Below are 26,317 nucleotides of genomic sequence, written 5' to 3' on the forward strand. Positions count from 1 at the left end.
TTTTGGCGACAGCATTGACATTGAACCCTGCAGTCGTAACGTTGTCATCAATCTTTATGCACTTACCCATAATGATTTCAGATCTCCTCATTCAACAACATCATCAAGCATGCGTAGAAGAAAGCTAAAATTTCATTGAATGTGACGGTTTTGATGCTTCTGACAATGTTATGTGGATAATGGAAGACCCAAGTTGCTCACCAGCCAACTGCACAACTGCATCATTTATTCAATGCGCATATTAACGTTTACATTTGTATTTAACAGATATCTTCACTAAGATCCACGAACATATATCTTTATACATAAAGAAGAGTGTTTGTTTATTTATTTGGAATTCATATAAATCTACAGTTTAATTCCCATTTTGATACAATTTTGCATACTTTACCATCAAGACAAGAGGAAGATCACTGCCTATACAAGATTTCATAATCTGATTTGAAACACAGATGTGTGTGATATATAAAGGGGAAAAGTTGTTACCAGAAATCTCTAAAAGTCTTAAGATTTCTACACGATCCTCTTCCGAACGTTTGGGCAGACATAGGCGAGATACTTCTTTAATATACACTGGTATAGATATATAAAGAGCAACGTTGTTACCAGACATCTAGATAAATACTTCACCAATTTACTCGGAGCTTTTGGACGATTTGCTTAAAATTTTTACATTCAGATGAAACATAGAAATAATGAAAAATTAAATGCCTAACAAAAGAAATTTATGGTAATAAAATAACTGTAATTCGTATCGCGAGAGTAAATTACATCGGCTGTCCGTTGATACCGAATGATTTAAATATGCTCTTTGATTTCAAGCGATTGCTGTTTCCTATCCGATTTGCATTTGCTATGACTATCAACAAGGCACAGGGAAATTCACTTTGTGTGGCAGGCATTAACTTGAACACCCCATGATTTTCGCATGGTCAGTTATACGCGGCTTACTCAAGAGTCGGAACGCCGGATAGGTTGTTTGTTTATACTCCAGTTGGATAGACGAAGAACATTGTGTACTATCAAGTTTGCGATAAAAGTTTTATTTTACAGTTTATTCGACTTCGTTAAAATTATACCTTTGCTGACTGCCAATACACTTCTGTTATGTTTTTTTTTCTTTAAAGGAACGTTTCGCAGCTTGCAATGAGAAACTGGTAAATCGATGTGTCATTTTAAGTAATTAAGAATTTTTCAACTCTGCTGACTGTAAATATGTATTTAAATGACATAAAATGTGAATAAGTGTGTGAAATATTTATTCATTAAGCATATGCACGTATTTTTAGATTCCAAATATTTCTTGTCGAAAATTGAGTGTATTGAAACTGTAAAAGTATTTATTTTACAGTTAGATTTTAAGTACATTATACATTACAGACATATTACTTTAATTTCTAATTTAAAAAGGAATAAAAGCATAATCTACAAAGTAATTGTTATTACTAAACGTTTGGTTTGAAATTGGCGTATATTTACAAAAGTCACAATTAGAGGCGTATAATCTGAATTTTATGACTGCCGCAGAAATGTATCCATTCCATTGACACGCAGTTGTTCAAATACGCCCTTAGATTTAAAGCGACTGCAGTTCCTCAGGCAGCATGCATTCGCTGCTATGTGTATCAATAAGGCGCAGGGCAAATCACTTTATGTGGCAGATATTAAACATTCCGGGCAACGCAAGGCACTGTAATTAGTGCTCAATTATAGTTACTACAGATGAATAAAATACATAAATAAATAAATAGTGATGATTATTATTATATTATACCTATGTTTCCTGTCCTGTTCATTATTACACCACTGCACATGTTCCCTGGTATTGTTTATTTCAGTCCTAAGGGACTGAACTGCTGAGGTCATCGGTCCGTAGACTTACACACTACTTAAACTAAGTTATGCTAAGAACAACACACACACTCATGCCTGAGGGAGGACTAGAAACTCCGACTGGAGGGGCGGCGCAGTCTTGTAACATGGCGCCTCAAACCGCACGGCCACTCCGCGTGGCTAGATTTTCTTTATCTGCGCCCTTGAAAGAGCAAGTTTATTTCAGCTCTACAGCAGATACACGAGTGCCTACGTCCACTTCTTCAGGTGCGTTCAATTGTTGCTTGTCCGCTTTCAAGAGAAAGTTTTGTCTAACCAGATCCTTATATTTCTAATACTTTTGTAAATCCGATTTTCTGTTAATGATATTCCAAACTCAATACACAGCACTTCTCCTTGTTTCACATTCGAAATATCTTTCTTGAGTTTCACATCTAGCAGCTGCGTTTTGACTTAAATGTCTGTGCGTCATCTTGTGAGTTCGTCGGCTGTTTCTTCCAACTTCACAGGACGTGGAATAGAAATCAGTTGTGAAAACATTCTTGAGTGAAATGTTCGACTGTTTGTTCTGCCGTCGCCCAGACTAGTCACAGCAGTATCAAAATCCACGTCATGGATTTCCGAATATACAGTGCGACAATAAGTGAAAGTTGTTACTGATACTTGTTACTGACATCCAGCGCGTGAATCGAAGCTCGCTAAATACAGCATTTCAGTTGAAACGTCCCCTTAGAAAAATTTATGTGCTGATAAACCTCTTACGTTATTTGATTTTCCAACAGTTTAGCAAAACTGAACGTACTCAGACATTTCTCTCTTTACTTATTCTGATAATCACTAAACTGACACACAATATTTGTAGCTCAACGCAATCTTTCAGTAATCCCTACAAAAGAATGGCCTTGACTAACAATAACCTATACCTTTCATGAATCACTTACCTCACAAAAATCTTCGTTACTGGAACTACTGCAATACAGCGATCGCCACTACTGCCAGCTAAATAAGATTCTAACTACTGAAGTCACTAACTACTGATAGACATAGTTAGCAAATGAAAGATTTTGATACAAAACAATGTATTTACCTTATCAGTTCATGTCATCCAGTCTTACAAATTTACTGTCCCTGATTGACACACGTCCAGATCATCAGCTCTCAAAACTCCGCCATCTCTCTCCCTCATCCACCACTGCTTGCTACGCGTTGTTCACATCTATCTGCCCAACACTACAATAGCGAATATTACAACAATGTCAACCAGCCACAGACTGCACGCAGCACAGCCAGTGATTTTCATACAGAGCGCTACGTGGCGTTACCAATATAAAAACCTAAACAGCCTACTTACACAGTTTCCCTACGAACTGTGTCTCTTGATGCACTGTTTACGTCCAACGAGGCCAATTTTTTGACCTCTACTCCATTTAACTGAAATTGTCAATGTTTAATTCAGATCGTATACCAGAACTGTTCATTCGCAATACGAAACAGAGGGGTGTTGAAGTGAAAATTAAAAAAAAGCTTTGCATATTTAGCAATAGCGCTAGAAAACGCGATTTCTTCAAAAAAGGTAAAACCGAAAAAAACATACAAAAGAAAAATGTATCAAAACATTGCTTCAATAAGTTGTAGAATTTATATAAAACATAATTCTGTTAATTGTAAACAACGTTTACATTTATCATCAATAACATGAAACTCTAACCTTTGATCGTAGTGAAAAACGTTCTGTTAAGCACAAAATAACAACAATAATTAAACAGCATTTTCTCTTTGTGCATGTAAATTGTACTTGCATCAAAAGGAATTGCTTTGGTTACATAACAGGGAACAACTCATATTTATTAATCTGCACAATGTAGCTTATATTCTGTAAGATACAAAATAATACTGGACTGATACAGCAGTCTTTGAGGTTCTAATTATGCGCAAAACAAACAAAGAGAAGTCATTGGCTCCCAGTTGCTCTCTTACATATATATTTATGTTTTTTTCCCTTCCAATGATACTTGCAGTTCTACCATTTACTAAATCATTTATGAACGTTACCAAAACTACCAAACCATTGTTTTGTATAGCCTATCTCTACTAATATATCTTCTAGGAAGTAAATACTAGTGCAAGGCGTTTTGCACATTATTGCCAGTGCAGAAAAGACAGAAAATGTTGAGCACTTCTTTTCTCTACATAGTTTTTCTACATAATTCACTAATGCTGAGTGATCGTCCACACACGATTTGAAAGATGTTTATAATTAACGGTGCTGGCAGATGCCTTTCCTGATGCCACAATCATGAGTTACGCTAATGGAATAATTTCATATCTTACGTAACCTATAAGTGAGTTTGCACACAATCTTGTTAAGATGTTGTGTAAGTACAACCAATAATAATTTGACAAATAAATACTTTTAAATTCAGTAGTTCCTCACTAGGATAACAAAAAACAATTGTTCCAAAGACAGAGTTTCAGCCAAAGCAAGACAAGTCCGATCATATCGTGCCAGAAGTAAAACACATAAAACAAAAAGAGTAAAAATGTAGTATAGTGGATAAATTGCTTGCTACAATACTGGCAATGTAAAATGAAGACTATGTTTCACGTGCAAAAAAAAAATAAAAAATAAAAAATAAAAGGTTCAAATGGCTCTGAGCACTATGGGACTTAACATCTGTGGTCATCAGTCCACTAGAACTTAAAACTACTTAGACCTAACTAACCTAAGGACATCACACACATCCATGCCCGAGGCAGGATTCGAACCTGCGACCGTAGCACTCGCGCGGTTCCGGACTGACCGCCTAGAACCGCTAGACCACCGCGGCCGGCTTTTCACATGCAAATTGTATGTCAGTCACCTGTTAGTCAGTGTTAACTAAATCTAAAATTTCCTTCTACAGGATGTCTGTAATTAAATTACGATGTTCTAGACACTATAGAAAGACAACCACTGCCGAGAATGGCGTCAAATTTCAATAGGATATTATTGAATCACGGGAAAACGTCATGGAACAAAGAAATATAACCAAAATCTTACAAATGGATGGCGCTGTAAGAGTCTTAACGTAAACGGGTTCGACTACAAATGACAGATGAATTGCACTACGACAGCTATGGTTTTGAGTTACACATTACACCATCCATACTGTTCAATATCCATCATTGCTCAAGCGAGCGCTGTATGTGAAATTCGTTGAAATTTGACATTTTCTGTTTCTTACTCCATAATGTACTTTGGACTTTCCTGAACATTTTGGTGTATAAAACACTAAAATCAGACAATTGTGACACCTTCAAACAATGTTTTGAATGTTGACGTATGACTCAAATTTCGCGGCCAAGCATATACGGCCACAGTTGAGTAGTCATATCATGGGAACTACACAGTCTAGGAGGCTGTGAATTGCTTTGTTTTGTGCCTACTGCTGCATCTCTGAAGTTGACATTACGAATAAACCTAAAACAAGCTCGGTAACACAAAACTGTATGATGGCAAGACAATAAAATATGCTGGAAGACTAACAGACAAAGTAACTTGTGAATTACAGGAATGTTGTGGGGGGCCCATTAGAGATAACTGTGACAATTTAGAGAAGATAAAAAGAGCTGTGTGGAGCACTTTCTTTCATCGAATACCAATCAATGAAAAGCTATGTCATGCTTTGTGTCCACCTCCAACAAACACTTAGTGTAAATACATGCAAGGTGAATTTTCTGGCACCCAGCATAAAGTTACACATAAACATTTTTTTCCGTTGGCAGTAACGGAGGCAATAAAACCTATTTACAGAGATTTGGCAAACCCTGAGCTACTAAAGAAGTGTTTACATGGGAAGAACTAGAAAGTGAAGGAGCCAGTTAATAATGTTGTGTGGTGGCGTGTGCCTGAAAAGGTATTTGTTGGCCTTATGACTCTAAAGTTGGTAGTGTCTGATGCTGTAATAACTTTTAAAAGTGGTAACTATGAAATACTTAAGGTTCTGGAGAAGTTAGGGGTAAAATTTAGAGAGAACACAGCTAAAGGACTGCGGGAACTGGATGAACTTCGTGTATGTGAAGCAGAGTTAGCTGCTCAGCAAATGACAAAAGAAGGAAGAAAGAAAAGGAGGGAGCAAGCAATGGGCTGTTCGCATCTCGTGGTCGTGCGGTAGCGTTCTCGCTTCCCACGCCCGGGTTCGATTCCTAGCGGGGTCAGGGATTTTCTCTGCCTCGTGATGGCAGGGTGTTGTGTGATGTCCTTAGGTTAGTTAGGTTTAAGTAGTTATAAGTTCTAGGAGACTGATGACCATAGATGTTAAGTCCCATAGTGCTCAGAGCCATTTTTTGAATGGGCTGTTGTGACACCGAAGAAGACACAGAATATAGGCCAGGGCAATTCTAGTGCATAAAAGGCACAGAAATGTAAGTCTGTATAAGAATTTGTAATAAAAAAGTTTTAAACCCCAGTATCTCTGAACTACATTTTTTGCAATAAGTGACCCGTTCTCTAAAAAAGTACTGATGGCAGAGATATGAAATTTTCACAGCATGCCATGTGTGAAATTCAACGCATATGGAACCAGAATAATTGAAATATCATAAGTTGCTTTGTTTTTATGTTCATTTGTTTACAAAATTCTCTCAAAAATTTGGGTGTTTGAAAAAAAAAAGATTACATGCCCCACAATATAATGTTAGTAATAATGCTAGTTCAGTGTATGTAGAAACGTGCATTTAATAATTATGGAAAATTGTATCTTGATGTCTTAAATAGTTTTTAAGGTAATGGGTCCAAAATTCGGTAATTTAACAATGAGCGGCATAGGACATACAGTGTCCCCTGAAGTTCGGTAGTCAACGGTTTGGCACTGTTAGCTAAGTAAGCCCGTACACCACTGGAAGGTCGTGCCACATTGGATGTGTGAAATCGACTTTTAATTGTCCTGAGGTCAAAATCTACATTATAAGTAAAATGATATATGATTTTAATTGTCTTTGGGCCAAAAACTGCATAAAAACAAAATGATATCGGTTTTAATTGTTCTGTATCCAAAAACCACATAAAAAGCAAAATGATATCGATTTCTCACTGTCGTGACACTGGCATAAGGCACGCTCAATAGGCTGTCCGTTGTTTTCTGGCACGAACTGAAATCTACAACTGCGTGTTCCACACCAGAGTGTTACGTGAATCACGTTCTGAATACTTTACGCAATGCGTTCCCTAAAGTCAGCAGTGAACACTACACCTTTTAGATAACCCCACAACCATGAGTCATGTGGATTAAGATCAGGTGATCTGGACTGCCAGTCTGTAGGGAAATGACGGCTGATAATTCTAGCATTTCTGAAATGACTCTGCAAAGGCGGTTTCACTGGCTGTGCAATGTGCATAAAAATGTTCTATCCATACATCCACGCTGTTGAAGGGCTGGAACAATGCAAATGCGCCAAAGATTCATAGCGTTTACCGGTGTCGGGGCAGGTAACAGGATTCTAAGGGTTCCTGTCCTCGAAAAATTACGACCCTACGATAAACTCTGCCGCCAAGCCGCACCACATAGTTGCCCTTGCAGAATGAAGTAGTACCGATTGATGCGCTCGTGAATTTTCCGTAGCCCATAGTCTCCAGTTCTGCGTTATTGACGTGTTCCTGGAAATGGGCTTCGTCTGTCCACAGAATGTCCCATGGCCATTCATTGTCTACTTCAGTGGAAATAAGAAATTCCAGAGTGAACGTCTGTCTTTCTGGCAGGTCAGCAGAAGCATCTTCTGAGTACGGGTGATTCTGAATGGACAGCAATGCATGATATTTCATAGGATTTTACGTACGGTGCGCGCAGGCATGTCTAACTTTCGGGAAATCCCCCAGACACTGCATGTTTGCACACCACCCCTCAATCCTTCCTGCAGTCCTGTGGCCACATCTTCGAAAACGTCGGATGAACTGCTTTCCCCCTTCTGCCACATTGCACTTCAAACAACCTGTCTTTTCGAATTCTGTAATAATTTTCTCCAGAGCCTTACCAGACATCAGACTAACACCTTTTCTTACGCCCTTCAGTGTCCGGAACGTTTGTAATCACCATTTTTGTAAAAGATCACTACCAGCAAAGCACGATCCTTTAGGGAGACAGTCTTGTTGAGCGTCTTGGGCGCAAACTGAAACAGCCAGGTGCTGCGCGTCTCTTGACGTGCCTATTCTGACGCTTACAGCGCCATCTGTTTGTCAAATTTTCGTAAAAGCCGTGTTGTGCATAACGTTTAGCCGTGCGTCGATAATATGTTGTTCAAATCTGAGGTCATTCTGAGCAGTGGTTCTCTTTCTTCAGCGTTCCTATGTGGAACTTTAATTATAGCTACTACGTATGTCTTCCTTGATGTTATGAGCCTTTGGAACAACTGGTAGCTATGTTTTCTCCCTCTTCCTTAATTTTTTTATTGTTCAGTCGGAAAAGCAAGCAGTTCCTGTACACCTCTGAAGTACATATTCTAATGAGATTTTTGCTTCCTTGTTTGCCTCGTCTGACATAAATTGAATAGCACTGCATGTAATCATACCTATTTTACTAAGAAGAACTTTACTTGCACCTTTGGTGTGTGAAGCCTGCGGTGCTGTGCTATGTATAAGGGGCAGTGGAATTAAATCGAAACGGATGGAAATAGAGTAAGGGAGGCTGTTTATTATTTCACAAGTAATCGCCATAACTGTTAATACATTTTCCCATTTTGAGAGCCGGCCGCGGTGGTCGAGCGGTTCTAGGAGCTTCAGTCCGGAACCGCGAAACTGCTACGGTCGCAGGTTCGAATCCTGCCTTAGGCATGGATGTGTGTGATGTCCTTAGGTTGGTTACGTTTAAGTAGTTCTAAGTTCTAGGGGACTGATGACCTCAGATGTTAAGTCCCATAGTGCTCAGAGCCATTTGAATTTGAACCGAGTTTGAGACAAGGTAGTCAGTGCCTTCATGGGAAAATGTCTGCGGTTGCCTACAGAACCATGATTGTACCCAGGCGTACACCTCTTCGCCCGGAGCTATCAACGGTCACGAATGTCTTACTCGGGGGATCTAAAAATTTGGAAATGGGGTGAGTAGAGATCGGTAATATATGGAGTATGTGTAAGGGCATCCAGGTGAAACTTCTGCAACACAGTCGAAACAGCTCCGGTAACGGATGAGCGGGTACTACCTTGCAACAGGCTGACGCCGTCCGTCAAAATTCCTGGGCGTTTAAATTTGATGGGATGCTTCTTCAGTGTCTGCAAAGTGTCCATATACTGCTGTGCGTTAATTGTGAGGCCGTGTTCAAGAAAATTAATAAGCAGCGGGCCCCTGCAGTCAAAGAAGTCATCATAACTATTCCAGAGCTGAAGTGCCTGTTATTCGGGCTGCGCTCCAGGAGTTTCACAGGAAAGCCCTTAAATATCTTCCATACATTCTCGATCTCTCCACACGCGATACGCATGTTTTTACAGCCATTAAAAAGGCTTCATGGTTATCGATTTCCTTCGGTGGAAAGGTGCAAGCCTGGGTATCATCATGCTTCCGTACTCAACTGTACTACCAGTATGATAAACTTATGAACAGGCATGACAATTACAAATGAAATAATGAACAGTTTACTTAATTTTTTCCATATGTCTCGCTTTTGTTGTGAATTACTTCATTTTCACACTACCGGTTTCGGACTGTTATAAGCCCATCCTCAGGTGTCGTAGCTGTGCTGTGGTCCCCGAGCCCCGCGTATACCAGGCGCGGTGTGCTCCCTATGAGCGCAGAACAGGGAGTAGCGGATACGAACGAGGAGGCAGATTGGTAAACCAGAGTGGCGTAAATGCTGCCATCTTTTGACGCACTTGCCACTTATATAGCCCCATTAAATTTAAAACTTGTTTGCCACTCACGTAAAAGGAAAGTTTCATTGCGCTTTACAGTTTGTATAATAATTTTATATCGCACCTTCCACTCATTTTTACCTTCCACTCAGTTTTACCACAGTTCTGGATCGACCTGTTCAATATGCTCCTTTACTACGCATAATGCATTTTAACTTATATCGTGTATTTTTATGTAATTTTTGTTTTGTTTTCTTTTTCTTCTTTTTAAATGTAAACCACCAAATTCAAAGTGTGAACGACAGGGCTAGTGGCCCCGCGTTCTTCTTTCCGTCAATAGATGGCAGCACTTTTGCACTCTGGCTTACCAATTTGCCTCCTCGTTCACATCCGCTACCCCCTGTTCTGCGCTCGTAGGCAGCACACCACGCCTGGTACACGGGGCGCTCGGTGACCACAGCACAGCTACGACACCTAAGGATGAGCTTATAACAGTCCGAAACCGGTCGTGTGAAAATAAAGTAATTTACAACTGAAGTGGTATTTTCAACCTCTCCTATAATGCTCAGTTGCGGATGTTCTTCCAACAGGATTGTTTGTCTCGCTTTTATTTGATTCCCCACTTATGGTGAAGAGATAACAATGAGAATTTTCGAAATATGCAGGTAGGAGGGTGACAGGTAGCTGCCAACTGAAGGGCTGTCCCTCCGGAACGAAATGGTGGATTCGCCTATAGACCAAGTTATTTTGTGCGAACTGTGCACCATAAGCCACCTTATGATGTGTGGCGGATGCTTTATAGTATACTCTAATAATTTTCTCATCTTACTTTTCCATTCTGAATGGTTCATGAGGAGAAAGGCAATGTTCATACCACTGAAAGCTAACGTAACTGCCGTGGTCATTATACAGGATGTATGTTTGCATAGTGTTTGTTGTCACCTGTTTTAGAGACTTTCATGAATAGGGTTCTGCGAAATACTTGCAGTGTCTGTAAGATACAAAGTTGAAGTGTACACATCTTCTTTGACTCATTTCTCTCTCTCTCTCCTCCAATAATCTAACATGCTACATTTCTCAAGGATTAGTCGAACGAGCGTTTTGCAACCAGCGTCTATCGTGAGTGAATTAAACTTCGCTAGGATTCTCCAAACAAATGTGTCTGGCGTCTATCTTCTCAACGAGTGGATTTATGTGGACATTCCTTTTAAATTGTTCCGGGCATAAACTCGTAGATACTCGAAAATCCTCTCTGATTGCAGTGACTAATCACCGATCGCGTACTCAAATGATACAGGAAATTTTCGACTAGCTGTGCGCATTACATGACATTGAAATTATATTTGGACTCAGCAGTCGGTATTTTCACTGATCAGCCTTTAGAATCTTCAAACTTAGTAAAAAGTTTCTAGCGACGCCACCTCCCATTTAACCCAACTATACTACCTTAATAGAATTACTGATATTATCCATCAAGTCATTTACGTATATCATGAACAGTAACGGCCCTAGCACATTATATTGGAGTACATCGACAATAGATTTTCTTCTGACGTCACCAGCCTATTAAGACGGATACACTCTTTACATGAGGGCGATAGGCAAAATAATGAGAACACCTGTACTTACTTGGAAGTGGTTTGTTAATAAGGGATTGTAGCCCCATTTGCCTGTACTACAGCTGCGATTCTTGTTGGAATATTGGCATGCAATGACTGAATAGTCTGCAGTGGAATGTTACACCACTCTCCGATCAGAACCTCTTGCAACTCCTGTAGTGACGAGGGAGGCGGAAATTTGCTCCGGAGTCTGCGCTCCAATACCGCCCACAAGGTAGGCCAGGGAAGACGCTGTAGTTCAGTTGGATGCGCCTCATACAACGATTGTACTGTCCCGGCTGTGTTAATGGGTGTATTATCGCCCTAAAATATGGTATTATTGTTGGGTACAATATTTGAATCATTGGGTGTACTCATCAACTACAATATTCATATAATCGTTGGCTGTAACACGGCCTTTGAGATTAATGATGGAATCAGCAGAATACCTTGATATGGCTGCCCACACCATTACACTCCCACCGCCATGCTTAACCGTTGGAATCAGGCAATCAGGTCTGTAGGCTTCTTTTGACGTTCTCCAGACGCAAACCCGGCCTGATGTTGGAAGTAACGAAAACGTTGACTCGTCGGACCATATGACGCATTTCCACTGATCAGTCGTTCAGGATTTATGCTCATGACACCATATTTTATGCTTCTTTGCGTTGGTTTTCGCCACTAATGGCTTCGGTATAGCAGCTCGTCCGTGAATATTCGCTTTATGAAGTTCTAGGCGGACAGTGTCGATGTATACGGGGCATCGAAGATGTCTATTGAGCTCTGCTGTCACTTTAGCCGCCGTAGTATTGTGTTATTTTGACACAATCTCGGTGCTGACGTACTACGATCTCTGTCGTTTAGTTTTGATTTGCACCCACTATTACGTCTTCCCATGTTTTGTGTAGTCTTTCATGACTATTGAAACAGTTGCTTTTCAAACATTTCATAAGCTGGCTGTCTTGGTTACTGATACTCCAAGTAATCGGGCCCCCACTATCTGCTCTCTTTGGTACTCTGTCACGTCTTTCATTGCATGACAACCTCGGCCTCTGAATGCAAATACGAAGTGTACACTACTCGTAAACAACCTACACTGGTGCGTAGTCCGTACTGGACACGAACAGTTCAGCGCGACATGTGCCTTACCTGCGATGTTGACCGTGAAACACAACCATGCCATTACTACCATTGTTCTCATACTTTTACCTATCACTTGTATCTCTTCATGTCTCTTCAGAAACGTCATATGCCCTTTTTCTTCTAGATGATGGTGCAGAAATATATGGTAGGCTTTCTAGATGTCAAGGAACGTGGGACCAACCTTCGTTTCACAGTCTGCTGTCTTGAGGATCTCATGAACGAAGAGAGCAGCCTGCGTTTCACGCGATTACTGCTTGCGGAATCTGTGTTCTATGTGTCACGTATTTGTTCAAAAATGTTCAAATGTGTGTGAAATCTTATGGGACTTAACTGTTAAGGTCATCAGTCCCTAGCTTACACACTTCTCAACCTAAATTATCCTGAGGACAAACACACACACACACCCATGCCCGAGGGAGGACTCGAACATGTATTTGTATTTCCACTGTTTGTATGTTAGGTTTTCTGGAGCAGAAAGGTGAAAACAGCATTAACTGGTGTAAAAAAAAAAGTCGTTAATCCTGCAAGCAAATTTGATGCACGTGTATCAGAACAAAACGCGATGCGCTTTGAGCTCTACTAGAGTGTCTATATAATGCACTCGTGTTTATAACAGACAATGCAGCTACGCAGTGACACACGTTGTATTGAAATGCAAGCAGTTTTTATCTGCCGGGATGGAGAAAACGTCACAACAGCAAGAAGGAGTTATGTGACGTAAACGAAAGTTGGTAGGCGCCTCTCTACAGCTGAAAGATGATCCCTATTAAAATTTCGCGCCAGTCGCTTAGAGTGGCGTTAATAGTGCCACTATGTGGATGGAAATCAGATTTACTTTAAACGCACGCTGTAAAGGTCGTGAGTTTTAATTACTTTCAGACTGGACGTGGTGAGTTGATATTAGTCTACAATGCCCTTAGGGTGACCAAGACGCCATTATTAACGTCCCACTGAGTTTGAACTAGGTGGTGTAATAGGTCTACAAAAACCTGTATGTTCCATCTGCGATACTGTAGAAAGGCTTGGCTGATGTGGTCACAATAAAGTATGGTTTAAAGAAGACTGGGCTCAGGATGGTCACGTGGCTCTACCGAGAGCGCACAGCATCGCGTTCTGCGTAAAGCTCTTGCGCATCGTACGGCATCTGCAGATGCAATTTGAGCAGCAGTTGGTACTACAGTGACACAACGAACTGTAACAAATTGGTTACAGCTCCGACTCGGACGCCTTGTAGGGTGCATTCCACTGACCACAAACCAACAGCATTTGCGACTTCAGTGATGTCAAGCGAGAGCTCATTGGAGGGCAGGGTGTAAGTCTGTTGTGTTTTCTGATGCTAACTGGTTCTGTCGGCGCCAGTGATGGCCGTGTCTCGGCTATAAGGAGGCCAGTTGAGGGCCTTCAACGAACCTGTCTGGATACTAGTTACACTTGATCCATACCTGGAGTTATGGTCTGGGATGAGATTTAATATGACAGCAGGAGCACTCTTGTGGTTATCCCACGCACCCTGACTGAAAATGTGTACGTAAATCTGGTGATTCGACTTGTTGCGCTGCTGTTCCAGAAACGCATTCCAGTGAATGTTTTCCATCTGGGTAACGCTCGCCCACATACCCACTGCTGCAACCCAACATGCTCCACAGAGGATCGACATGTTGCCTTGGCCTGCTCGATCACCGGACCTGTCTCCAATGGAGCACATATGAGACGTCATCGGAAGACAAGTCTAGTGTCATCCACAACCAGCGTTAGCCGTCCCTCTACTTACCAGCCATGTGCAACAGGAATGCAACTCCATGCCACAAACCGACATCCGGTGCATGTGCAACACAATGGATGCATGCTTGCGTTAAACGTTCTTGGTTTTAGACCGGTTATTAATGTACCAGCATTTCGCATTTGCGATGGCTTATCTCGCACTTACATAAACCTGTTATCTGTCAATTTTAATAACTTAAATATGTTTCCTGGACAAATGTAATCCCGAAATTTCATTACTCTATATTAATTATTTTTTAGTGTTGCGATGTTGGTTCAGATGGCTCCAAGCACTATGGGACTTAACTTCTGAGGTCATCAGTCCCCTAGACTTAGAACTGAATAAACCTAACTAACCTAAGGACATCACACACATCCATGCCCAAGGTAAGATTCGAACCTGCGACCGTACCAGCAGCGCACTTGCGGACTGAAGCGCCTAGAACCGCTCGGCCACAGCTGCCTGCTGTTGTGATGTTGTTTTCTGTCACTGTATATGATTCAGTTGTAAATTAAATTTGTTGAAGGTTAATTCCGTTTCACAGCAGATAAAATCAGTAGTACAATTGAAACACTGTCTATCGCAGGATGGACAAGACCAAAGAGAGATTGAACATCATTCGTGTTGTGATATTGAACTTTCTCTTTAATTGAACAGAACACACTAAGTTAGATTTATCAAACATTTACTGGGAAGGCATCCCTAGTGGTACTGACTACCAAGGAACAGAATTATTTGCAATCATAGAACTGAACCACACAGATTAACAGCAAACAGATTAAATACACTAATAAAAACTGTAGCAGTACAATAAAAGAGCTAACATTTGTTTCTTGAAAGAAACCTTAAGATTTACAATCCGTAATAGAAGTAAACTCCGTAAGTAAGCATCATATAACAAAATTATTATACCGATGAACAGTGAAGGTGCACAAGGCACGCAAGAGAAAGAACCAGACAAAATTAAGGATTGCGCCCTGAGTGGTACAAACAGATGTTGAGAACCTTCATGAAATTAACATATTTTAAATCTCCCAGTTCAAAAAACAACAACGCATACAAGGAGTAAAATTAATACTTATTCAGTTGGCCGAACCACACTCGAGTAAACAAACATATTTAATCATACAATGTAAGCTTTCACGGCCAGTATTGTCTTCACTTAAAACTTCCGGGCTGATAGGCCGTGGTCGAAGTATAAAACTCTCTCCTGACGTTTCGTCTCCGACTGCGGGAGACATCCTCGGAGGCAAAGCGGCGAACTGCGAAGAGAACTCCTACTTTCAATACAATAATAACTTTTATGAACAGATTGACGGGGTGGCTATGGGCAGTCCTCTCAGTCCTGCTGTGGCTAACTTATTTATGGAAACTTTTGAACAACGGGCGTTGCAGACTGCCAGTAAGAGACCAGCCAGATGGTATCGCTATGTCGATGATACGTTCGTAGTATGGACACACGGAGCAGAGGAGTTGGATGCCTTCCTGACACATTTAAACAGCATTAATCCGAAAATCCAATTCACCATGGAGACGGAAAGGAATGGGCAATTGAAATTCCTGGATGTGTCTGTGGCTAAACGACGGGACGGAACGTTGGGCCATAAGGTGCATAGAAAGTCCACACACATTGATCGTTATCTACACAAAGAATCAAACCACCACCCTAGACAAAAAAGAGGTGTAATGAAAACTTTGGTAGACAGGGCGTACAAACTTTGTGAACCTGTTTATTTAAAAGATGAGATTGAACATCTACGCTCAACTTTCGTGACGAATGGCTATTCTAACAAGGATATAGATCGAGCACTGCGCTCTAGGCAGAGAATAAGGAGTAACGGCGAACAACAGTGGTCCAAGGGCAAAGTTTTTCTTCCGTTCATTAGTAAGGTCACAGACCGCATTGGGAAAGTTCTAGGCAAGTATGGGGTGGAAACTATTTTCAGACCCACGAGGAAAATAAAAGAATTTTTAAGGTCAGCAAAACATGCACGACACCCTTTGGCTACACCGGGGGTATATAAAATTCCTTGTAGTTGTGGACAGGTTTACATCGGTACCAGAAAGAGAAGTGTGAACACCCGTCTTGTTGAACATAAGAGGAATTTCCGCCTGGGTCACACGGATAAATCGGCCGTAGCGGAACATGTTTACCAGGAAGGTGATCATGAAATAAAATTCAGCGAGACGAGCGTCATATCAAAAACCTCGCATTATTATGCACGCTTGTATAGAGAGGCTATCGAGATTGATAAACATCGTAATAATTTTAACAGGAAAGACGAAGGTGTTAAACTGGATAAAATTTGGATGTCAGCGTTGCACCGCAAGAGTGACGATCCATTACTTCCAATCGAGAATGTTGGCGTTACCAGAGACAATCTCATAGCCGACCCCACGTGATCAACAGTGGCGCCCTCTGTACTGCCTATATAATCAGCGCTTCCTCTAGTTCTCTTCGCAGTTCGCCGCTTTACCTCCGAGGATGTCTCCCGCAGTCGGAGACGAAACGTCAGGAGAGAGTTTTATACTTCGACCACGGCCTATCAGCCCGGAAGTTTTAAGTGAAAACATATTTAAGTAAATAAATGCGGTAATTACTGGCTTGGTTCAAATGGCTCTGAGCACTATGGGATTTAACTTCTGAGGTCATCAGTCCTCTATAACATAGAACTGCTTAAACCTAATTAACCTAAGGACATCACACACATCCATGCCCGAGGCAGGATTCGAACCTGCAACCGTAGCGCCTAGAACCGCTCGGCCACACCGGCCGGCTAGCCGGTTAGCACCTCAACAATTTACATGAGCTAGGAAAAAATATAAATAATTACATCGACGTGCTTTACAACCCTGTCTTTACAAGGGGCCCGGAAACATTGCGTGGCCGTTCAGTCCAGCGCGGACTTGCCCCCGCTTTAGGACGCTGCATCTGCTCTATCATTTCACCCAAGTCCCAACAAATTAAATTAGTATTGCATCCTAATTATCAGAATTTAGTACAGGAATTGGGCCAGGCCTCTACTACAGACCGAACGACACCGCACTACTGTTAAAATTACAGGAACAAGAAAAACAAGTAAATAATGTTTCATTGAGTTAACGGAATCAAATCAATGAAACTTGTAAGGCATTCAAAATCTAAATACAGTTCCTAACACAATTACCGAGCAGAAGTTCGACTGCCAACCACAGTCTGTAACAAACTCGCGACAAATGGGCTTGGGGTAAACAAGTAACCGCAACGCGGTGTACTAAACCCAAAGCTAACGCGTTTGGTTTGCTAACGATCCCCTGACTAACAGCAGACAGAACATACCCTTTTGAATAAAATTACAGCCCCGTCTAAGGTAGTAGCAACAAACGCAAAATAAAGTCTTCACTGAGCGAGGCTTAATAATTAAGATTAAGGAGACCGACTCTTACAAACAATAAAAATAAATACTGTCAAACTTGGTAGTATAAACACTCAGTAAGACAACAGATGAAAATGTGAGTTTCAGTAATAGTACAGGCAGGACGTGGGACATGAAATAAGGTCACTTCATACATAAATGCGAGCCGCCACAATACCGACGTATCACAGCAGCCAACTAGGAAGTTGAGACCGAAGTTGGGAAATAACACTCAGATAGGAGCATTAGACAACGAAACAAATTCAGTAGTTTTGTAGCATTGCAAACACAACTTTCTTGCTTAGAGACAAAAGCGGGATCTATAAGGAGAAGTCGGTTATGGAATCGGACGTGTACCTCGAACAAACAACCAAAAAGCTACCGAACTTAACAGTCGCAGTACTGGTACAGGAAATGGTAATTATAGCTATGGTTACAGCCGATGCCCGGCTCACCTGCATCCGATAAACCAAATCGGAAGCTCATCAGACATACCCGTACAACGGCCCAGGAAAGACAGTGTGGAACCGATACAGAACTTCAACGCAGCAGTGGTCCGCCGTCCACCCCCAGGTCCGGTTAGTCGCTGAAGTACACAACACGCTCCTTCTCTCGGTGCCCGGCGCACACGTCCAAAGGTTTCAGCCGGCCGCAACAGAGGTAATAATCGTTCTCTTCTTCGTATCGCTGCTACAATCAGAGCCGGTAATTTGTACTAGCCATAAACTGCCGGCACAGTACCCGTCTCGCCGCCAGGCTCCAACTCGGCAGCCTCACCCCAAGCGTCGCTCGCGCAACGATTCAACAATGTTTCTTACTCTAAAATAATAAATGGTAAATGGAACCTAACAAGGAATAAAATATCAAACTCATTATGGATACGTACAGGGCCTAATACTAGAGAAGTAATTATCAACGAACGATCCTGTTGGAAGAACATCCGCAGCTGAGCATTACAGCAGAGGTTGAAAATACCGCTTCAGTTGTAAATTACTTTTTTTCACATGACCGGTTTCGGACTGTTATACTCCCATCCTCAGGTGTCGTAGCTGTGCTGTGGTCCCCGAGCGTCGCGTGTACCAGGAGCAGTGTGCTGCCTATGAGCCCCTGAGGATGGGCTTATAACAATCCGAAACCGGTCGTGTGAAAATAAAGTAATTTACAACTGAAGCTCTATTTTTAGCCTCTTGTCTAATTATTTCGAAAAAAAAAAAAACGAGCAGCGCCTATGAAACTTGGTGAATGTTATGACCAGAAGAAACTTCTCACGTCTGGCCATAGTTGTGGATTCTTTCATTTCTCTAGGAGAAGGCTAATCAAACTAGAGCACATGAAACCTAGGGTCAGTTTTTTCATGAATAAAAGATTTATCTAACTTTGCCACACTTCTTTGACATACGATTGTTGTATAATTTACAATTGTCATTGACTAGAAATGCATCACTTTATGCACTTATTAACAAACTGTTCTCTGACAGTACAAAATGCGACATTTATTAAAGCGAATTTCATCAGGAACTGTAACAACTCCCGCTGTCCTACAAGATGCTACTATCTGCTGTAGATGACGTGTCAAACTGGGGAGAGGTTTTATGCTAGTCTCTATATTAACTCCTGTGCGAGAACGCTGCTGTGCCGAAAGGGGAGACGTGGTCTTCAGGAGCACAGCCGATAAGTCTTGCGGATTGCAGCTAGATCTCGCTAACGTCTGTAATATTGACATGCGTTGCCAGCTACCTGTGCCACCATGAGTGCTGGACGATACTACATCATCGTCTTGATCGATGGATTGTTGGGTCTTCGACTTTTTCAGCGGTAGTGGAACACCTGTTTCTATCCCTTGCCCTTTGACTCGGGGTATTAGTTATACACTTATTATAGTTCACGGTGATCAGACGATTGAAGAAATAATATGCACTGGCCTGAGACAGCTGCAACAACTACGCTGCTGCCTCAGCTCGATTTTTTGAATGCAGAATCCGTTTGGTGGGCACCTATGTTCAGTATGTCTGTTGAAAACTAATGCATGACTAGTTTCAGTCGTAGTCTCTATTGCGTTTTCGGGCACAAGGGCCTCCGATACTCTTGCGATTCCCATTTCTCCACAGAGAGGTGGTCTGACGCTTCGGTTTTTCCTCACCCAAACTGTTTGATCACACTGGAAGCATCTGCCCCACATACCCCTGTGTTATACGATGGGGCATTACTGCCATGCACTTCTGTAAGTAGGATGTTTAGTTTTTTTTATTGGTAACGCCGCCGCCACGTAGCGCTCTGTATAAAAATCACTGGCTGTGCCGTGTGCAGTCTGTGGATGGTTTGCATTGTTGTCTGCCATTGTAGTGTTGGGCAGCGGCAGCTGGATGCTAACAGCGCATAGCTTTGCGCAGTTGGAGGTGAGCCGCCAGCAGTGGTGGATGTGGGGAGAGAGATGGCGGAGTTTTGTAATTTGCAAGACTGGATGTCATGAACTGCTATATATATTATGACTATTAAGGTAAATACATTGTTTGTTCTCTATTAAAATTTTTCATTAGCTAACTATGCCTATCAGTAGTTAGTGCCTTCCGTAGTTTGAATCTTTTATGTAGCTGGCAGTAGTGGCGCTCGCTGTATTGTAGTAGTTCGAGTAACGAAGATTTTTGTGAGGTAAGTGATTTGTGAAACATATAGGTTAATGTTAGTCAGGGCCATTCTCTTGTAGGGATTACTGAAAGTCAGATTGCGTTGCGCTAAATATATTGTGTGTCTCTTTAAGCACAGTCTTGTACAATTTTTCTAAGGGGACGTTTCATATGTCGACCCTTAGCCGAGTATACCTCACTGGAATCTACTGATTTTTTTTCTTGTAGTTTGTGTAATAAGTGTAGATTTTGTTTATTGCTAGGGCATAATTGTAGAGAGAATCTCCTTTGTAGTTGTAGTCTTTCATTGTTGTACAGTAAAACAGTTTTGGCATGCATGTAGATTTGCACCAAGTATTTCGCAGCTGCGCTTGCAATTAACTAGATATTATTTTCAGTGCTATGTTAATGTGTTCTCCTATTTTTGCTCTTCAAATTGTGTTTCTCTGTGTGGTCGTGTGAAATATTGTGACAATAACGGCGTGTGAAAAACGTAATACTAGGCTCCAAAGTAAATTGAGAAATGACAGTGAAGACGAAAGCAGTGTGTTAGCGCTACCATGTAATGAATTAACTAAGGTTCAAAGTAGTAAGTTGGTAATTGTGCATAGGGAAATGGAGCGGGCTGCAAATAATGGTGTAGGCAGTGAAACAATTAGTGAACAGGGAAGCATTATCGATCGATCGGTCGGCAACAGCTCTCCTCACGATTCCGAAATGACAGGACACAATCTTGCAAATACTGTAGATTTAGGTTTTGCATTCTCACCGTTTTCTCAAATAAGTCAAGACACATTTTCTGTTTTTCAAACTGCGAATATTGCCGGTTCAAATGCATTGCCGAATAGCACTAAGGAACATGTTTCAGACACCAGTGCATTGTTATTACAATTAATGCAACAAATGGGACAAAAGCTTCAAAAGTTAGACACAATGGAACAAAATCAGAGACAAACACAGCAAAGCTTCAAAAGTTAGACACAATGGAACAAAATTTTCGGATAGACACCACACTTGAACAAACACGTGAAGATTTAACTACTGAGTTACATAACACTGAATCGAAATGTCAAAAAATCTGTAATGACGTAAAAACACAAATTTGTGAGCATTTTCAACCTATTTTTTGGCGGCATGAAAATGCATTACAGAATCACGAAGCAGCCATAAAAGAATTGCAAACTATTGTTCGTGAAAATCACGACACCTTGCAAGCTAAAATGGACTCAGTTGCATCCACCGATTCGGTTACTCAACTTGCAAGAACTCAGGAAAACTTAAAAGACACAGTGGATTCGATTTCATCATAAATGGACACTCTGAAACTTGGTTCAGAAAAACACACTGAGGAAATGTGTTCACTATCGGAGAAAGTAGCCGAACTTTCGGATCAGTTCACTAATTTATCTGCAAAGGTAGATGATGATCTGAATGACACAAGACCTGTAGCCATCATTGACACAGAAGAGTATGAACAAATTAAGAAATTCAAACAAAATCAGAATCAAATTAATACGCAATACAAAAGAGAAATCCGGGAAGTACAAGATCAGTTGACGCATGTAATAAAGAAATTACATATTTCAGAGGACACTCGCGCTCCAACACGGGAAGAGGGACTTAGAAATACCGAAAAGCCACAAAATAATAACACAGGGCATTTCGGAAATCATGAAAGAAATTGGCAACGTGCACCGAATTTTGAGATGGAATCGCCGTCACAACGTAACAATGACCGATATGCTACTCGCCGACACGATGATTTTGACTATAAGCTGTTCATTACTGCGCGTAAATTTAAAACATTTAAGAATTCTGGCAACGACATTCATCCACAAACGTTGTTCCATCAATTCTCTCATTGTTTTCCTCCCAACTGGTCATTAGAGCACAGATTAGAATTTATGTGTGGCTACTTGGAGAATGAACCAGCTGTAAGAATGCGATCGGTCATTCACAATTGTCACAGTGAAGGAGAATTTTATCATGCCTTCCTCTCAGCATATTGGTCTCAAGCTACACAAGACCGAGTAAAACATAGCATCATGATGATGAAACACTTTGAACAATCTGAATTTTCCACTCTCGTCAGATATTTTGAAGACATGTTGCATAAGAATCAATATCTTTCAAACCCATATAGCCCTTCAGAACTCATCCGCATTTGCATAATGAAATTGCCTGAACATTTAAGGAATATTATTTTTGCATGGCGTTACAAAGACGACATTGAAGCTTTTCAGGGACTCTTACAAGAATTAGAAATTGACACAGACAGTCGCGGGATGCGAAAACAGGGAAACAATCACTACAGTTCACATCCGTCACAATTCCGTGACGACAGAAACAATAACTGGACACGACAAGTCTATTCTTACAACGCAAATCGTGACCAAAACAGACACCACCCATATGACAACCACTGGCGGAGTAATAATAGTTACAGAGAAAGATCGCGTTTCCGTAGTAATGACTATCACAGAAACAATCAGAGAAACAGACAATATGGAAACCAAAATAATTATTATCAAGGGAGACAGAATAACTTAAGATGCAACGGTCCAGCGCGCAGTTACGATTCAGGGAGAAATTCTCCACCACGTGACCGACAAGAAAGAAACTATGGAACCTACCGACATGACAACAGACGATATGATCGTAACGACAGACCTGAATTGCAGCAGAACTGGCGGGATTCAAACAGAGCAGGGCCCTCTCGACAAGCTGAATTTGTAGAAGTTAGGTCTCCTAATCCCAATAACGGCGCGCGCCAACAAAGAGACAGACAATGACTCGCACTGCAGGCAGCCGCGTGCGCCGGCTGGCTCACAGAAAAATAACATAGGCGCTAACCTTGAGAAAAACTCCAGAATTCTTAACCGATGTATACCACACGATAATTGCGTTGAGGTTGAAATTCTGCGTACAACGAAGAGTAAAGGTTTACACCACATTTCACATGTAAAACCGTTTATTGAAAGATAATTTGCTTTTTAACTTTGTCTTTGCCACAAAATATTTCACTTCACATTTCTAGTATGCTTTGTCAGACTTAGAATCTGTTAACGTGCAACCATGTTTGAGGTTAAATATCCAGTCAAGAACCAAGAGAACTTATTTAAACAGAAATTACGAATGCATTGTTATAGTGAACAGACGTCACAGTGTTATTGTGCGTGTACATTCTTGCTTGTTAGTTGTACGATTACGTAACGACTATAAGGCTGACATACTTAGAACATTTACCAGTACTGCTAATGAGATTTTAATGCAACATTTTGGTTTACTTGAAAATAAATTCTGGATTTAAAGTACTTTCTGCAAGATACCAGATGACACAGTGGTTAGTTTATGTGACAGCTACACGATTTTATCACGACGCTACTAATGAGTGACAATTTACAATGTTGCTTTTGCACTGTATCTGTTTTATATCTACACAGTTTTTCTGTATTATTCTGGAAAGTAAAACATGTTTTAGTAGTAACTTTGTGGTATAGCTACAATGAGACAACCTTTTCTGTAGCACAACAATACGTTACAGTACAGTACTTACTTCATCACGGCAAGAAGCGTAGTAACTACGATATCTATACGCAAGGTAAGTACATTGACTTCTGCAGAACTTAGCTTCCGGAGGACGATAACTACGACACTTCCACAGCACCGAGATTATCTTACAACAAGACGCACAGTTTAGCGCTATAGTACACGTATTTGAGTGATTAATTTTGTACTAAAAACATTTATTTTTAAAGATATTTGAAGTACAATGATACAAAGGTTTTCAGTGATACATTTCATTCCATTGCTGTAATCTGTAACACCTGAGGATATAATTACATTAACATTTTGGTTTACTTGAAAATAAATTCTGGATTTAAAGTACTTTCTGCAAGATACCAGATGACCAGATGAGATTACATTAATCCTCAGGGGGTACATGCCTGCTTTGTGTACCATGTGTTTGGCAAGCACAAGGAGCCCTAGCTAATATGGTATTTGCTTATACAACTTTACACATCGTTACCATATTTCTCTAACACATAAATTACATAGCTATCTGAGAGACAAACATTTATTTCACTACGTCAGTGACAGATGTTTACGTAATTGAACCGTTAGATAACTTCACACTTATGAAATTGTATTTTGTCTGTACCTCGTGAACAGTTCATATTTTTTCGGAACCATTGCGATACTGTGAGAGCTTTGAATGATGTTTTTGGTATGGGATCATGATTTTTAAAGTACGTTTGAGGGAGATGACACTTTTGACATCAGCAGAGAATTTTTTTTAGGTTTTGAAATTAGTGGAGGAAGCTACGACGATTTTGAGAATTTGACTGAGGTGTTATGATGTTGTTATTACGATGACTATGTGTATTATACTGTTGCGGTATGTTTATGATCAATAAGCTGATGCTATATGAGTTATTTGGTTATGGTACGTATCTGTTATGATGAAATATTGAAGAACTGTCGACGAATAAGGTAAGGAGTAATGAGTAGTGGTTAGGAACTCTGGTTTGTGAAAAAGGTTGTTGAAAACCAAGAATCATACTTTAAGAGTTATGAAATGTATGTAAATGCTTGAATGAATTACAATGTGGACGAAAACTTTTTGGACACTGTTATACCAATAGGATTTTGTTTCTACAGATTTGTAACGCAAGTTCTTGTCCTGTGAAATTTTTTATATGAGACTGCCACTGTAGCGGAAACTGGTGTCATAAATATTTCGGTAAGACAGTTAAGTGACCACCTGCACGTAAATCGTCGTGGGCACCCAGCTGGGCGACAGCCACCTGGAAACAAGCCATTAGTGTGTGCCTTTCAGAGGCACAAGAAAAAAAGGGAGGCCATTATCCTCGCTATTGACATTCCTTTGTAGAAAGCATCGCAAAAACGACACGCTCATTACTTGGGAAAGATACTTATTTACTTCTGCACACCTGATAATGACAAGCGTCTTTCTACGAGAGTTGAGAGAATTTGTACTAACTTATGAAATGTCACATGACTGTTGAATGATATTTTTATGCTTTGCCTTTCATAGTTGCTTATTTCATTTGATATCTGGTTTCCAGCTGTGTTGCAGCATTGGTTCTATAAAATAAAATTAAATGCATTTGCTAATGTGAACACTTTCTGTCAACAGATCTATTAAATAATTATTTTATGATCCACATTCTTCGAAAAAGGAGCTCTTGGAATGGAAAGAGCAATAAGAAGCGACTAATAACAGTAACTGTATATATAATTTTCTTTTCAAGTACTTGGTAATTTGTTGTAGCATTAGTTTTTGTGGTGCACCACTTTAATTACATAGACATTAAGATGTGATTATAACTTTCCCTTATCTGCATTGTTGTCTTTACTATACTATTTTTTCTGCTTGTGTGTTTGTCATGTTTAGATATGTTATTACATTTACTGCTGCTTGCTTTGCAAATCTGCATTTTTTTTGGGTCATTGCTGTTTGCGTTAATTTGTTTTGTGCTGCTGCATTGCGTCGCCCCTTAGTTTAGCATCTGAGCTCAGTAGGTTTAAGTTAGCTTAAGAGGGGGTAGACTATATAAGAAACTAACTATGATGAATTGAAAGAAAAGCATTGAGAAGCTATAAGAAAATCGTTTGGCCAAAAAAACGTAGTGTACAGTGGATAAAAACTATTTTTGAAGTAGGATGTGAACAAAATACAGAAAGAATGCTTGGATAGGATATTTTTGGTGGAAACAAATGTTGAGATATGACGAAAGATTTACAGAATGAAGTTTTGTGTTGGACTGCAGTACCAAATGTTACACTGAAAACAAACCCTGCCCTTTCCTTTTGTGTTATCCCACTATGTGTTTGTGTACCCTTGTGTATTTATTTTCTTCCTGTCTCTGTGTACTGTTTCATAGAATTTTTTCTCTTCTAATACTAAGCTACATTCACTATGATGAGGAATACTGTTACCCTCAAATATGATTTGCATTAATAATATGTTATTTACTTTGTAAAGATGTTTAGACATTATTTATCTGTTCAGTTTTAATGCTCATGTGTGAAGTTGATGTTTCAAAAGTTATTCTGATCTTTTATGTATGTACTTATGTCATAATTTTTGTAACACTGATGTGCAAGTTTATTTCTATTCT

This window comes from Schistocerca gregaria, chromosome 1 (genome assembly GCF_023897955.1).
Source record: "Schistocerca gregaria isolate iqSchGreg1 chromosome 1, iqSchGreg1.2, whole genome shotgun sequence".
NCBI classification, from domain to species: domain Eukaryota; kingdom Metazoa; phylum Arthropoda; class Insecta; order Orthoptera; family Acrididae; genus Schistocerca; species Schistocerca gregaria.